General features: G+C 43.8%; 1 protein-coding gene across 9 annotated transcripts in view; it reads left to right on the top strand.

The window, feature by feature from the left end:
* Positions 1 to 694: 694 nt before the first annotated feature.
* EPB41L1 (erythrocyte membrane protein band 4.1 like 1) overlaps positions 695 to 16,812 on the top strand; it is a 206,335-nt gene continuing 190,217 nt past the window's right edge. For 3 of the 9 annotated variants that reach the window (XM_048497674.1, XM_048497677.1, XM_048497676.1), the window contains exon 1: positions 695 to 1,349. The gene's annotated coding sequence lies outside the window, so the exon portion shown is untranslated. The remainder of the gene's footprint in view (positions 1,350 to 16,812) is intronic. The other 6 variants (XM_048497678.1, XM_048497675.1, XM_048497672.1 and 3 more) reach the window with 3 other exon arrangements.

The raw sequence follows: 16,812 nt of genomic DNA, 5'->3' as shown, positions 1-16,812 counted from the left end.
TTTCATAGAAATGGCTGGTTTTTAATTTATTTATGCATTTATATCCTGTTTTTCTTTCCAATGTGAACCAATAGCAGCTTAGAGAATCATTCTTCCCTTCTGAAGCGGAGCATGCAGGTTCGTCTGAGAATCACTGTCCCTAAGTAACCCAGAAAATTTCCATGGCAGCATAAGAATGCAAACCTAGGCCTCCGAAATCCTAGATCTGCACTGCCATCTCTGCATCTGGCTGGCTCTTACAATTGATCTCCCTTCCCATTCATTTTTTTCTTGCAAACATCCAAAAGGGGGTCTATAGGCGTTTCAATTGCTGGATTCACTAACTGGGAAGGAAGAGGCCTTGTGCAAATCCACGCGACATTGTCCAAGGGGCTAGAGGCAAGTCGTTTTCAACCCAACGGGTATTTTCACAGGGAGGCTGCATCTTCGAGGCGCTCGAAAGCGATTATGCAACAGGAACCCGAGGGAACAGAGGTTTGCAAATGCGAAAACTGCAGGAGGCTCTATGTACACCGAGGGGTCTGACGAGGATTACTCCCTCCAGATCTCATTTTACAAACGCGTAAAATCGTGAGTTCTCCTCCCCCTTCCGGTGACTTTATAGTAACCTCGAGGAGTGCGTGAGCCTGGGCGTGCCCGTGTGCTTTACCTTGGTTTACGGAACAATGAGAAGGGAGTTGCTAGGGGTGGGGTTAGAGCAGGGGCATCTCTCTGGCTGGCAGAGGAAGCTGGAAGCAGCCAGGAGGTAGCCCGGAATCGGATAAAAAAAAAAAATCCCACAAACTGGAGCTTCCCCGCTTCACACCTGCGATGCGCGCCAGGGCTGGCCGGGCAGTCCCTGGCGCCTACAGGTGCAAGTCGACAGGCTCGCTGCTGCTGGCAGACTGACTGCAGGGCGCTCCAGGAGCTGGGGGACGGGGGAGCTGGAGCCTGTGCAAAGGCTGTCTCATTTCATAGATGATATTCTCCCCCCCCCTTCCCCTCGGAGGCTGGTTCAGTTGCTCATGACGTGCCTCCCTCGCTGAGCTCGCAGCCCTCCCGCTTCCCAGCTCGCTCATTCCTACCTCCTGCTGCAGCTGCCTTGCATTATTTCGCTTTCCTCCCCCCACTTTTCTCGCCAGCTTGATTCAATTTTTTTTCGCCGCTGCACGGAGGAGGAGGAAGAAGAAGAAAGCCGGCGGGGGGGAAAGTAGCTGGTTTTTTTTCCACCCTCCCCCCCCCTTCTCATCCCATTTTCTATCTGCGTTTTTTTTAAATTGCAAAAGATGCCGGGGAGCCTTTGATCCTCCTCCCCAGATGAACGTCTCCTTGGACAGCTGGAACTCCTGACTCCGGATTGCTTCAAACAGGTTAGCCCTCCACCACCCGCTCTTCCTCCCTCCCCCCTCTCTACGACCACCTCGTCTGGCTACGCCTCCCATTCTGGCCGGATCCAGTGGGGGACAACGGGGTAGACTCCCCACCGGCGAGGCTACTCGATGCAGAGACAGGCAGGCAGCAAGATCACGTGGAGGTCTCTAGAGTTCAGAGCTTGCAGGCTGGGGAGGGAGCGGCGGCGGCGGGAGTGAGGGTGCCTATCTTGTGTACGTGCTTCTCACAGTCACCCTAAACTCGTGTTTTATTTTTCTCCTCCCCCCCCCCCGCATTTTTGTGCAAGCCGCGTCCAGGTGACATTGGGGGCTGCTGCTTTCCTCTGGGTCTCTCCCCTCTTCTTCCCACGCTGCCTTTTCTTTTGCAGCGCCCCCATATTCCTGCCTTCTGGAGGCAAGGGGTGTGTCCCTTTCTTTCCTCTCGACGGCGAATCAGCGCCTTTCCTGGCCTTCATTTGCTGTTGCATCGTAGAGAGGGGAGAGCGATCCAAGCGGGCGTTCAGGTGTGCTGGTGCCCTGTTGCTCTTCGCCACCCGTTTTCACGCCCCGTCTTTGCAACACTCCGATACGTTCCTCCTCCTCCTCGGCGCACGCCTGTCTCCTTCTCCGTCGCCTCCTCTCCGTCTTCATTCTTGCCTCTAAGCATGGAGGTGGAGGGAGGGATTGAATGGACGGTTGGCGAATTGCAGGGCATGTTGATAACAATCCTGGTGGTTTTTCTTAGAGCTGCGCTCGATCCCGTGACTGCCCCACCCAGAACGGAGATCAGGGGGCGAATCTGGCATATCCAGAACCGTGCTCGCAATCTTTTTAAAAAATCTCTGAGTAGGGTGGAGTTGTGTGTATGTACGCAGGGTTGGGTGGGTAAAAAAAAAAAAATCGAAACATTGGATTGTGAAAGAGAGGCTGCGAAGGACTTGGCTGGGAAACTGTAGGTATTTAATTAGCCTTGCCCCCAGTGAATGGGCTAGATCCAGTCAAGCCAGTCTGGTTTTGTTAGACAAGAAGGGAGGAAGCCTTGGTAGGGAAGAATTGTTTTCTTAAAAGGGCGTTGCTCTGCCCCCTACCCCACATAGTTGGACATAGTTAGAGCATCCCTTGCAAGGTCAGTGGGTGCTTGGGGCGTCTTCTTTTCCTCCTAGCCTAGCCAAAGACTTGGGGAAATGTGATCTTGATTGCCACGCCCAAATCCTGGCTTCTGTCACGGTTGTGATCGGAAGGCTCCTACTGCCTGTGCTCCATAGAAATTGATCACCTTTTCAGACCAGTTTGGCCCTGAAGGCGATAGGTTTTGGATGGGGCATCCAAGTGTGCTTGCCCCTCTTTGTAGGTATCAGTGACTAACTTCTAAAAAGTCTTCATGCATGTTATCTACCAGTGGTAAGGCTTGCAGCTCAACTGGTAACATCCCTGATGTGGATAAATGCACTGGTGGAATAAAAACAGTGATGTTAATAGTGCTGTTTATAGTGTAATCCTGTGTTTGCTTACCAGTGAGTGAGGGCTGCAGTAGGATTTTCTTCTGTATAAACATGTGCATGAGCACTGAATACAATGGGATTTACTTCTGCCTAGGCTCATGGGGATGTTTAAAAATACCTTATTCACATGCTAAGGGAACAAGTAGCATGTGTTGGTGTCTTAATGAGTATTGGTTGTACTTTTGTAGGAGTTCAAGGTAAAGTTATCAATCTGAAGAGGCTTGTGGGAGAGCAGGAGATGTGGCAGCTCACAATGCAAACAGCGTAAAGGAGAAATTGCTGACTCCTGTAAATGCTCTGGGAAGTGGTTTCACCGGAACATGCTTGCTGCTGAACACCACATAGTATCTTGTTAATGAATGATGATGTATATAATACATGAACCAGATGTATGTAACATGTAAATGTGCCCCCATCTGATCTTGCCCAGCAGAAAGAAAGATTGTGGTTCTCTGTTTAACAAATGGTGATTCATGATCTGTCTTCCCCTTGATGTGTTTTTGTCACTTGGTACACCAGAGGCTCCATCTTGTATCTGGTCAAAGTGCTCCTTGAATGTTTTGGCTATACACTTCACTGGGGGCTCCACAATAGATTCAGGCTGCCAGCCTTATGGGCAGGAACCAGATCCTTCTTGTATGTCACTGTTTCAAAATGCATGTTAAATAACAACAGCTGAGTTTTTCATAACATAAAGCACTTAAACACAGCTATTGTAAGATCTTCCCTTTAAATCTTTTCTTCTGCAATAAGGTAGACATAGTTTCTAATACCGAGGAGTGCATAAAACTGGTAAACTGATTTAGCTAAGAAATTTGCTGATGTCTGTTACTACACTGCATGAGTAAAATGGGCTAAGTGGAAAATATTTTTCACATTTTTTGTAATTCCTATGTTACAGGAAGACTGCCGATGGGGGGGATTGAGAACAAAGAATTCTGGGGTGGTGGGGGAGCTAACCTTTGACACTTGTATTGGACAGGTTGTTCTCCTGTCTTTGATCAAATGGAATCAGATTTCAGAAAAGTAATTTGCATTAAATATGAATACATAGGAAATCACTTTGGAATTGGTCCCTGCATAATTTGGTTTTTTTTTCAGTATCAGAGGGTAAGAAATGAGCATGGGTGATGAGCATTTTCTCAATGGTGACATAGATGGTTAGCTAATCAAAAGTGTAGGTTGTAGACACCAAACCTCTTCCTGTGATGGAAAGCATGGATACTTCGAATGAGGGTGTTTCATCGTGGCATTATTTAAGGTACTTGTTTCACATCTTTATCTGGTCATTCACTGCTTTTGCCAAGTAAACTGAAAACTAGTAGCATGGTGTGTAGTATTTTGTGTGTCTGATGAAGACAGTTGAGAGCTGGATATGGTTTGTCGCTTGAATGCTATCATCTCTTTAATATATCTCAAGCATTCTTCCTCGTTTTATATTTCCATACATGTTTGTGCTTCACAAACTGTTTGGTGTAGCAAGCATCTGTAATCTTGCTGTCAAATCCTTCCCTCCTGATTTTCTACATGTCTGTTTTCATTTCTCTTGCTGCAGCAATTTGATCTCTTTAAAATGTTTCTGTTCTGTAGCAGCAGGGCAAAATGTCTTGGTATCCCACCCACGTCTGTTTTGAGAATTCTGGCAATTATATTATCTTACACAGTAAGACTTACAGCTAGATGATTGCCTTATGTGGCACTCTGCTTTTTCACAGGGCCAAACCTTGAATGATTCCTGTGGTCGCCCTGCTTTAGAGAAACAGGTTTTCCAAAATACAGTGACTTATAAATTGAAGTGTGTGGTAGTAGACTCATTGAAACAGTATATTTTGAGGCTGACGGATTGCAGAAGTTAGCATGCATAGAAACTCTGTTAATTCACTTTGCTGAAATAGTGAAGATTATTTCTGCATCTGCCTCCCTCCATACTTGGCCTGGCAATATCTGGTGTTGGACCAACTGGATGCCTCCTGCTGTCTCATTATTGCAATGCACTATTTGTTGGAGTTCCGTAGTTGCAGCTTGTATGCTTCATGTCAATCAGGGTTGGTGCGTAAAAGTTAGATTGAATAGCTTTCAGGGATACTTGCTGACCCAATCTTTGATTCTGATCCTTTTTCTCTGGCAGTTATTTTGTGTTTTACAGAAAGCTTTTGGAAAGAAGAATTGTACCTAACCTGCTCAGGATAATAATTACCATGTGCCTACTTCTAAATATGCATGTGTGCATGTGACACCCATAGCACTGTAACCTTTTGTGCACAAAGCCTGTGGCATAACCCTCTTCTCTTGTTTCCCTATTCCTTATAATTGACTCAAGAGTTCTTTACTTGTCAAAGGTTTTTTAGTGCTTTTGCTTGCTTTTTGATACCTTCGGCTGCATGCAACAAAGCTCTGTGAGCAGAGGTTACTTTAGCAACCTCTGTGGCATTCTGTCTGTCATCTTCAAACAAGTTAAGGCTCAACAACTTGAGCAAAGGAAGAGATTGGGTATCAGGTATTTGGGAAATTCTTCCTTTTTGAAAAACAGCAGGCATTTTGCAGCCTCCTGTTCCAGTAGCTACTGACCTAAAGCCTGTTCGTTGAGGCTGCTCCTGCCTTCTTTATGCATTTAGGTAGCACACATGCATCTGTGTGTATATCAAGTTCATTATTGTTTCTTGCACATCTAAGAAGCAGTACAAAAGATGGATGCAAAGGAACAAGATTGATGCTCAATAGCTTTGATTACTTGGGGAAAGTGGTAACTGTCATTCCAGTGAGTGTTCTGTTTCCTTCCAGAAATAGAGTAACTGAAACTATTTCCTTACATAGAAGAAAGTAAAATGTTGCCCTGTAGATACTTGTGGTTGGGGTAAAATCTTCGCTGCTTGACAAGAATTGTATGTGAAGATTTATTTTATATTTAAGGCTAAAAAAACATGAATTCTACTTGCCAGAGGATCCATGTATAGTCTGTCTGCCTTTATCATGGTGTCTAATAGCCAATGGGTGGCTGATATATGTATCAAACAATCTAGCCAGTGGGACCAGTCATGGGTGCAGTTCAGGGTTTTGAGGAACCCTCAAGTTTGCTGAAAAATTTGTTTTAAAACGTGCATTAATAAACTAAAAAAGTAGCAAGAATGATATCTATATCCATATAGACATGGGGTGGGTGGGTGAACATCCTTGAGGAATTTGACCAGCATTTTGATGTGTCAACAGCCACATGCCACATGAGTGGGAGTAGAAAGGCAAGTGAACAGACAGGGAAGGGAATGGTGGGTCTGGCAAGCAGGTAAAACAGGGTGGGGAGGTGTAGAAGGAAAGGAAGTCTGAGATGGATGGGAGAAGCTACGCTATCTCTCTCTTTTGCCCCTCCCCCCAGCAGTTAAGCTAGTGCTAGGTAATGTGACTTCTTGCTTTACAACACTGCAAAAATACAGACCTTCCTATCTGTCCCCTTGGCAAAAATTCTAACTTCTGCTTTGGAAATCCCTTTCCTCCACCCAGCACTCTGCTGTCCAAATCATTCACCCCTCAGACTGGTCAGACTACTGCCTTAGCTTCCTGTCTTTTGCCACATCCAGCACAAATTCCTTAACTCTTACTTTAAAAGCCCTCCTTTTCCTCTCTGCTGTCATCTCCCAGTACATCCCAACCTGTGACATCTGCTTCTCCTACACATTGATTTTCCAAAGTTAATTTGCAGCATCCCTTTTCCCTCTTGCTGCCTCTTACTCCTGGAAACAAGTCCTGGAACTGGAACCCACATCTAATGTCACCTCTCTTGCTTTGGTCATCTTCTTCAAAACCCACTGTGAAGCTGTTGATATTGTACTCCTCTCCTCAGTGAGTTTCTGTAACTGACATGAATACATACTCTTCTCCAGCATGGTGTAGTGGTTAAGAGCAGGTGAACTCTAATATGGAGAACTGGGTTTGATTCCCCACTCCTCCACATAAACCATGGAGTCTTATCTGGTGAACCAGATTTGTTTCCAAAAACCTATATTCCTGCTGGGTGACCTTGGGCCAGTCACAGTTCTTTAAAACTCTCTCAACCTCACACACTCCAGCCTCACACACCCCAGCCTTACACTGTTGTGGGGAGAGGAAGGGAAAGGAATTTGTAAGACCCTTTGAGTTTCCTTACAGGAGAGAAAAGGGGGGGGGGATATAAATCCAAACTCTTCTTTTTCTTCTGTTTATCCCTCTGTCTTCTTTTATTTTCTTCGTAATAGAAGACATTGTATGCTCCTCAGGGCAGAGTGTAGCGTGATCTGTAGTCTGTAAAATGTCACAGATGTTTATAGCATGACCTGAACAATATAATTATGCTGGGCATTTTGCTGACAGATACCCACACATTCCTTCATACCCTGTGGCAGTTAGTCTTCTTAGGCTCTGAGCTGAATGACAGCTCCTGCAATAAACATTATCGATGGCCTCCTTAACTTGGCTTGTTCTTTGTGCCTGGTGTATGCGTCCCTCATGCCCTCTTTTTTTTGCCCCTGTAACCACTGATGATGGTGAAACATTTGTCTGTTCTGTTTGCAATCACTGTGTTGCATTTATTGCTCTAACAGCAACTTTGGGTAGTAATGGAGGCATTAAATCAGACATTTTCTATAAATAGTGATGAAACATTTTCAATCATTAGTGGTGCAGTGGGAGCACATACATCTTGAGGAAGGTGCAGTTTGATAGTGAGTCTCTGACTGTGGGCTAGATTTTGAGCAGTGGAGCGCAGATTGGTGACTGATTAAACTCTTGGCTCAGAGAGATGAGAACCAGTGTGTCTTGTTTTTTCAGTTGCTGTAGAAGAACAGTGGTGTTTGTGTCTCTCTCTCCTTACTGACCTCTGTGTTTTCCAAGGTAGGGAGTTGCATACCATAGGCTTTCTCTATTGAAAGTGGTCAGCCTTGTGCTGTTGACTTGAATGAAACTAAATTTCTTCCTGTAAAATTGAGACTTGCACACCATATTCATGTAATCCCCTGGAAACAGTGTGACTTTTTCCCCTTCACCCCCCTATTCCCAAACTGTTGCCGTCATTTGGCTACTTATTGCTAAGGCCTAGCAGTAAATGTATGGGGAAGCGGTGGTTTCACCACCTGCGCCAAAAGCAGTCCTATGTGAAGGTGTCTTTCAAGCAGGAAAATGGGACTTAAAAGCCCCACTTCCTTGAGTCCCTCTTCCTTGAGTCATTCCCTACCTCTTCAAATTGCAGCCTTACATTTTATAAAGGAACAGAATTAGATGGATTTCCTATAGCCTAATCTTAGGGGAAGAAGAAGAATTTGGATTTATATCCCCATTTTTGTAAGGAGATTCAATGGGGCTTATAATCTCCTCCCCTCCTCCCCAACAAACACCCTATGAGGTGGGTGGGGCTGAGAGAGCTCTGAAGAGCTGTGACTAGCTCAAGGTCACCCAGCTGGCATGTGTTGGAGTGCACAGGCTAATCTAGATCACCAGATAAACCTCCACCGCTCAAGTGGCAGAGCGGGGAATCAAACCCAGTTCTCCAAGTTAGAGTGCACCTGCTCTTAACCACTAGGCCACTGCTGGGTGAATTGGTTCGTGGAGCCAGTGCATGGTTGCGCTGGTGTATTTGCCCATCCTGCTGGCATAAGTGGCATTTATACTGCTGGGGAGGACAAACTGGGAGGCAGGTGGGCACCATCCAGCATCCATCCCAGAAGAGTCTGAGCTCTGAAGAGCTACACCAACCTAAAGTGTGGCTGGGGATGGGATAGAGGTGTTCCCATGAGTGGTGCTGACTTTAGTCAGCTACCAATGGTCTTTGGAGCTAGGATTGTCTTTAGCGCAGGCCTCAGACTGTGTAAGTCAGTTTTGCCCTGTGGAGGGCTTTCAGGCGGCTGCGGAGTTTCTGGAGCTTGCTTCCTGGAAGCTCTCTGGAGACAGCGTGGCAGGCCAGCAGTTGCGCTAACCCTGGCCACTGGAGCCCTCTAGATTGGACTGTTAAAGGCATTTTTATGCTATTTACTAAGTGGTTGTGCCAACATGTTATGTTGGGTTTTGTATCAGTGATCAATAATGTGGAGCTCATGAGTACCTGTTGATGTTGTTTCTGGTACCCACATCTTTCTTCTCCAAACATCTATATCCTCAAAACAAACAGCCAATCCTGGCTTTCCATTTTCTTAGTGGACTGGGCCTGTAAATCAGAAGAGCCTGTAAATCATCTCCTTTGGGTCTGCAGGAACAACCACCTCCCTCATAGGCCAGGTTGCTTGGCTTAGAACCACCCAACATTCTCTGATTGGCTCCTACCCCTGTTGAAGTCATTTTGTTGTGGAACCCACTATCTCTTATCAGAATTCCAGTAGTTCCCACAAGTTCAAGAAGGTTGGGGTTCTTTGTATGTTGTACTTTTATGCACTTGTTTCCTCAGTTATTTGTGAGACAAGATTAAAGTATAGCTATATTAACGATATATTAAGCTATATTTTAAGCTTTCAGTTAAAAGGGCTATGCCATTTGTAGCTCTTAGAGGCTTTGTTTTTCTTACAATATGTACAGAATCTTTTTGGCATGACGTAGCTTTGGACCTCAATCTGTTTTCTAATATTTTTTACCTGTGGAATATTTTCATTATTTAATTGATCCCTTATAGTATGTTGATACTTGTGTATGAGTCATATACTGTAACTCTTCAAAGTGGAGTTAGGCACTACAGAAGTTGTCTACATAGATCAATTCCCCATGGGGAAATTCTATCTAGATCAAACCAAGTTTGTAAAGAAACCACACCTTTTGATCGAGGTTTCAACCTCCCCACCGCAGCAAAGACATGTCAGCCTATCTTGGATCCCAGAAATGTAGCAATCCCCACTACCATGCAATCTCCTTTGCGGGTCTCTCCTGATTGGCTGGCGTGCCGTGTTGGGGCGGGACCTTTTTCGGGTGCGAAATTTTTCCCTGTGACTTGCTAACCTGAGGTTCGCTCGTTTGCAAGGATGAACGTTTAAGCGTTTAGGTGCTAAGCAGGTTTTAGCTCGTTTGGAAGGGTGAACGGTTAATCATTAAGTGGTTTTTCGTTATGCTAACACCAAGACCAACGGCGAAATCGAAACCCGGAAGAGGCTGCACGTGCATCATTCAGCACCTGCCAAGAGCTGATTGGTTGCTAGACTTGCATCACACTCCATGGTGGGAATTTCAAACACAGATTGGACCCCCGTTCCTTCCCACAAAACTGTATCGAAAGCGTGTTAAGGAAAAAAGTTGTACTTGCAAGCAGGTTCTGCCGGGACGTGGGATAAGGTGGAGAACGAGCGCCACAAATGGGATGAATCCCTGTTTGTCGCTCAAGCAATGTGGAGTTCTTGCTGAAACCTGGATATTTCGCGTGAGTATCATGTGATTAATTGACCGTGGGGAATCAACCATAGATAGGGGAGGTCTCCTTTTTCATATGTAAACTCATTTCCAATTAATGGTATGATCCCTAATCTAGCACTTATGTTAGCTGATTGATTCACTTCAATCGAAGAAGTAGCTTTTTTGCATACAGATCAAGTGCCATGTGTTCAAACTGAAGCCTTCTTGTGTACACCAAGCCTCTGGATTAGGGTGATGGAAACTGAGACACAGAACTAGGAAATGAGGGGGAGGGGACCCAAGTCAGTTACATTGTTGGCAGTATTTGTGGAATGCAGACATGTGCAAGTGTAAATTTGCTACTCCCATAAAAAGGTATGAAAGCGTACTTCCCTAGTGACTCTGACAAATTTAGCTAAAACGTTCTTTCTTTTTGGAGCAGTCAGGTGTTTCTGAATCAGCAATTGTATTTGCAGAACTAAGAAAATTCTCACCCCAAACAGTGAAAGGATTAGGGGCAAAATCCTGAATATATACTTGCTTGCAGTGCTGACTGCTTCTCTTAGTGCTATGTCTGTGCTGGGCAATGCTAGCCATGAATTGGAGGGTTTCAGAACATGGTAGTGAAAAGTGTAGTCAAGTTGCCACTGACTTATGGTGTCCTGGTAGGTTTTTCAAAGCAAAAGGCAGAGATGGTTTGCCATTGCCTGCCTTTGTGTAGCTACCCTGGACATCCTGGAGGGTCTCTCATCCAATCACTAACCAAGGCTGGACTAGCCTGGTCCATTAACACTTTTCTGTTAGAAGCAGCAGGGAGAGATTGCATGTCCTAACCCTGGCAGCAAACTTTTCCTTGTGGTCCTCAACCATCATCTCTCCTGGGGGGTTGTTTGCTGAAAGAGATGGTTTGGTCATTTAGGGTACTCCCTGATCTTAAGACCTCTAAAAGCTTGGTTCCATTCCAATCTTCTAGCAGATTCCTTGAGAAAGGGAAATAATTTCATCATCTTGAATAGAAAACCTTTTGAGACCTTCCCTAGTGCTTGCTATTTGAGATCCTGTAATTCAGGATTCCAGAGGTGGAGTGAAGCAAAGCAGGTTTTTTGCCCCTGAGCTGATGAGCTGAGGAAAATTTTTTTGTAGCATCCAACCTGATGAACAGTTGTGGTGAATTCAAAAGCTGTGTCCTTTGATTGGTCTTAATACAAGTTAATATCTGGATTATGTTCTGGTTTGTTTTGGAGAATTCAATCCCAATCACTTTACTTCATAATCAAATACACTTTCATTTATCATGACTCATTATATGATCCCTTTTCTTCCTTCCCTCTGCTGTACCTAAAGGGAGAGATGAGGGGTGCATGTTTGGTGGTGCTATCCATTGTGCATCAACCAGGAATGCAAATACATAGGGAGGAGCAGGCTCCTGCTGCACAAAGGGAATGTTGTTTTTCTTTCTCCTACACACCCTTCTTTTCCCCCCTTCTTTCTCCTTTTAAAAATTTGAATAAATGGGAAAGAAGAGATCAAAGGCTGTTTTGAAGCTTCTCTGGGGGCTCATAATAAATTCATGACACTCCCCGTACTGCCTCGTACTAAGCCTGTCTCTGGCATGACACCTTTCAGTGGATGATATTTTTAGCTTTGATTTTTCTTCCCTTGTGCTGGCTCTTGAAGGGAACGGCACCTTGGCGGGCTGGGGGAGCCATTTCAGGAGACATTTTGCTACAAGCGGGCGGGGTAGGGGGAAGCCAAACAGAACCCCATTGTGCATTTTAATGACAGTTCTCTTTGTGATAGACTAATCTTGTTTGTTGCTGCTACCTGTGGTTTAGGTAGAGGCAGCCGGGGTTGAGTCTGTCAGGGCAGGCTGTTTGTAGGGAAGCATCTGAAGTTGGAAAGATGTGAGCCTTCAGGGTGGAGGGCAAACTTAAATCTTTCTCTTTTCTGTTGTGGGGTGGGGGCGGATTTAAAATGTGATAACTTTACTGAGGGATAGAGGCAAGCATGGAGGGGGGTGCTGGTAGAATGGTCATGGAGAGATGATGCTGCTGAAAGACTGCTGTTATTTCTGATGATACATTTGGGTGAGACTTTGGATCTGAATGAGCAGCAGAAGCAATTAAACGGCTCTAATTAGATGCACTATTGATTTGGCACTGGTTTTGCAGGTGTTATGCAGCTGGGTAGTTTGGCGTTTTGTAGTTTCTCTCCTCATACCCCTCTTAAAAATCTTAGAAACAGGTTCTTATCTTTGCCACTCTAAAATGGGCTCATGTTTGTAGTATTGTAGAGCAAAACTAAGTGTATGCTTTAAAGAGTATGAGTTTTCCTCTCTCTAAACCAAACTAACATGCAGATGTTGCTGGTTTCAGGCTCTAGTACTAAACCGAAAGGGTGCAAGTCTCATTGAGCTTAGTAGAACAAGCAGCCACGGATAACAAGGTGCAGGTAAGGTTGGATCCAGATAAAATGGAAATGACAGTGACTGGTTGTCTGTCTTGATTGGGCAGATACACAATTTGGGATTACTGTCGGATATTTTCTGATAGGTAGCTTTGTTGGTCTGAACTAGAAGCCTCAAATCTTGCTGGATATTTGTGTTGCTGCTGAATTCTCAGGAGATAATTGTGACCAGGACTGTACATTGTATCATCTTTGTCTAATGTGACTATTGCAGCCTCTTCTTGAGTGGAAGGACTTGGCAACCACAGATGATGCTTTTTTGTAACCTCTAGGAATGATTATTGTAATGCAGCTGTACAGCTGTCCTTGAAGAATGTTCTAGAGGCCTTTTTGGCAGGATTTGGAGACTGTGTAAACAGCAGTTGCTCTGGCTATTAGGTTCTTGGGCTCAGTTCAGAACTCCTAACAACCTTGGTTCCACATACTGCAGGAACTGCCTCTCCCTATCTGCTCCATAATATTTTCATATCTTCAGAAGGCCCTCTTAAGAATCGCCATTATACACTGTCAGTTGTAACAACGTGGAGTGGGGCCTTTTTTTGCACTGCCCTGTGAGCTTTTAATTGTATCACTGTTGATGGTACATTAATCTCTACCTTCTAGGGAAAGAGTGTTGATCTTATAAAGGTGATAGTGTATGTGTGTGAAGTATTCTTTTTCTTTTTTTGTGTGGGATTTTTATTATTAGAGTTTTCCTTTAAAAACTTGTATGGTATGAGGTACCTTAATTCAGTTCTGAACAAAGTAGAAGCAAATGCTTTTAAATGCATAGAAATTTAGGTTCAGAACAAGCCATATCTGGTGTATGCATATTGAAAACATGTCTGCCAGTCACTTTATTTATTCATGCCCTATCATTCTCCTTGATGGAAATGCAAAATACCCTACATCATTCTCCTCTTGTCCATTATATCTTCCCTTGCCTATTTTACCTCCATAACTTTGTGAGGTAAGCTAGGCTGAAGGAGAATGATAGGCCCAGGACCACTCAATAAGCTTCCATGGCAGAGTGGTAGTTCAAACCTGGGCCTCTCAGGTCATAACCCTATACTCTAACCACTATATTGCATTGATTATCTTTTTCCAGTCAACCTATCTCAAGCTCCAAATATCTTACCTTGAAGCTAGGTATGAAATGGGGATATTGACTGTGCTCTGCCTAGTAAAAGGATCATAATTTGGAAATATTGTGGATGATCTAATTTTTTCCAGAGCTGGTCAGGAAATTAGTTTGGTGTTGCTTTCCCCATGAGATGAGTGATATCACTGATTCCTGCCCCCCCCCCCTTCGAAGTTTTCCTTTTGTCAGAGTTTCCACTAGGGTTGAAGGTTTTAAGGAGGATTGAGGGTAAAGAATCAGCTCATTGAATCTAAAGCCTCTGAAGGCTTTGCAAAACTGTGGCGCGCTACCGGTCAAAGTACTTTGGTTTTCCATTCTTTTGAAGTGTGAACAATAACCCCAAAAAGTGTTTGAGAAATATATTTTAATGGTGGCAAATTTATTTTGAAGAACATTTAACTTAACACTTCTAAGATCTTCAAATTATGTTTCTTTTTTAGCTGCCTTAGATGGTATTCCATTTTTCTGCTACACTGTACTTGCAGATGCGCACTGTGACTAGGTCAGCATTTGTTTTCCTTTACTTCAGAAAATTCAGTGTAGTATATCTGTGGGGTATTTCTCCTCTCTCCATAATTCTTCAGAAGCATTTACTTATCCCACCTGTCTTACTTGCAGGTACTCTCTAAGAACAAATCAAAATAGTGGATGTAACCTTTTAAAGACCAAACTAGCCTAGGAGTTGACCTCGCATGAAGTTTACCATGCCTTAAGATCTTCTAGAGCAGTGATTCACAACCTTTTTTTCACTCATGTACCTCTTGGCAATCCATTTCTTTAAAATTGTGCCCCCATATTAGCAAACCAATTACATAATTTTCTTTTGCGTATCCCCAAATGCTCTGGCACATATTCCTGGGGTTACCCAGGTTGGAAACCATTGTTCTAGACCAGGGGTAGGGAACCTGCGGCTCTCCAGATGTTCAGGAACTACAATTCCCATCAGCCTCTGTCAGCATGGCCAATTGGTAGGGGCTGATAGGCCATGCTGGTAGGGGCTGATGGGAATTGTAGTTCCTGAACATCTGGAGAGCCGCAGGTTCCCTACCCCTGTTCTAGACAACCAGAGCAGGGCCCTACCGAATGTTGAGGGTTAACATAGAACTCCACATGATTGGCTAGAGAGAAATGCTGCACGTTCTTAGCCAGCACACTGAGAGTTCTGAAGGGAGAACTGAATTGATCGCCAGAGGGAATGGGTACTCTTAGAGCTCCATTCTGTGGTGGCTGAGGGCCAGTTCTAAGTGAACTGAGCTACTCTAATTAAGTACCAGGAAGAACAAATTTAAAACAGGGAATCTGTGCCAAGGTCCTGGAGTTAACCACAACACTGATTAATCACACCAGTGGCTTGGTTAATTTCTCTGAGGAAAACTCACTCAGATATGGGGCAGTGAAGCTCCTAAGGGTGGTTGAGTTTTTAAAGAGAAAGGATTGGGTTTCCTGGAGGAAAGTTGCAAGTCCTACTCGGAGAAGCACCATGTGAGAGAGACACTCTAGGGGAGAGACTGAGTCTCTCAGGAACCATGTAAGCTATACTTACCTGTGAGTGGAATTAAAGGTTTAGCATGAAAGCCAAACAGAAACTATACACCTATATTGGTGGGTCTTTAGTTTGTGGAGAATTTAAGTGACTGTAAAAACTTGAAGGCACTAAAGATAGTGACCTGTATGAATCTTGCATCAACTGTGAAAAGATACTGAAAATAGTGACCTTTCAGAAACCAACTTCTTATATATCATTTCAGTTTAATCATTTGCCAGAAAAGCTTCCTGATTTATTTCTTGTAAATAAAAAGTTTTGATTCTTTAAACTTTATAAGCCTCTGGAGCCAGTTTATTGTTTTTTCTGGCAGGAAAAAGAAGATTATTTTGGTATCTTTACAGAGCTGCTAGTCATCCTGACTATGAAATTCCCTGATTGAACAACTAAAGACCATTCTTATTGTCTAATTTAATTTAGAAAAATTTGTAAATACAGAGTGTATACATAAAGTCTGAAATTGAGCTACTGCATTGCATATTGACAAATGAAAGGGCGGCTCAGTCAAAGCATAATTGACCCCTAGAATTTTGGAGGGAAAAATCTCTGGGCACTAGTCAGTGGGAAGCTTGAAGGCACCAAGCTAGCAGTGAGAAATGGGGTCTTCTCTGTGGTGGAACCCCAATGATCATTAGACATATTTGCCAGGTTCTTGCTATGTTTTCCTGTGAGTACCAGTTAAAAACATCTGTTCACTCAACTTTTGGCAATATCACTTATTCTTTTGGTTGAGATTTCCTGTTTAGTTTTTAAAACTATAATAGGTTATGAATTTCTTTGGTTAAAATTCAATAAAAATTAATTGTAAAGACAACATTATAATATAAATAGAGGGTCAATTATGGAGGGTCGCAGCATTGGGGCTGCACTTTGCGCTGTAGCAAGAAGGGGAGGGATGAGGAAATCTCACCATGTTGATGGAAATGCCTTCTACCAGCAGTGATTTTGCCTGGGATTCATCCAGCCCTGGAATTTGCTAGAACAAGGGGTGGATCTAGGATTAGAGTTACCTCCAAATTTGATTATTTTAGAAAAAGCAGGTCAAAACAAATAGGGGAATTGCAGTTTTTTTCTTTAACTTCTTTAGATTCTCAGCTTGTGATGTGACCACCAGCTGGAAGTGTGTGAGTTTTATAGTACATGCATGTTATCATTTGAACAGACATTCAACCACACTCACCCGATGAAACTGACAATGTAAAAATCATCTGGTGGTAACTTGTCATGACAAAAAATAACATGTGAGAGCCAGTGTGGAATTGTGCATAAAGTGTCAGACTAGGATCATAGAACGCCTGGGTTTGAATGCCCACTTCTGTCACAGAAGCTTGGTGAGCTTGAGTCTGTCACAATCAGTCATTCTACCCTACCTCACAGGATTACTGTGTGAGGGTAGAGAAGGGAAGAACAATGTTGTAAGGTGTTCTGAGTCCCAGCTGTGGAGAAAAGGACGGTATAATAAAGAAAAATCAGAGTGAGGTAAGAAAAAATGGGCAATGA

Source organism: Sphaerodactylus townsendi, linkage group LG05 (assembly GCF_021028975.2).
Source record: "Sphaerodactylus townsendi isolate TG3544 linkage group LG05, MPM_Stown_v2.3, whole genome shotgun sequence".
NCBI lineage: Eukaryota > Metazoa > Chordata > Lepidosauria > Squamata > Sphaerodactylidae > Sphaerodactylus > Sphaerodactylus townsendi.
The sequence above is the reverse complement of the archived record's forward strand: the minus strand, read 5'-3'. Positions and strand labels throughout refer to the sequence as shown.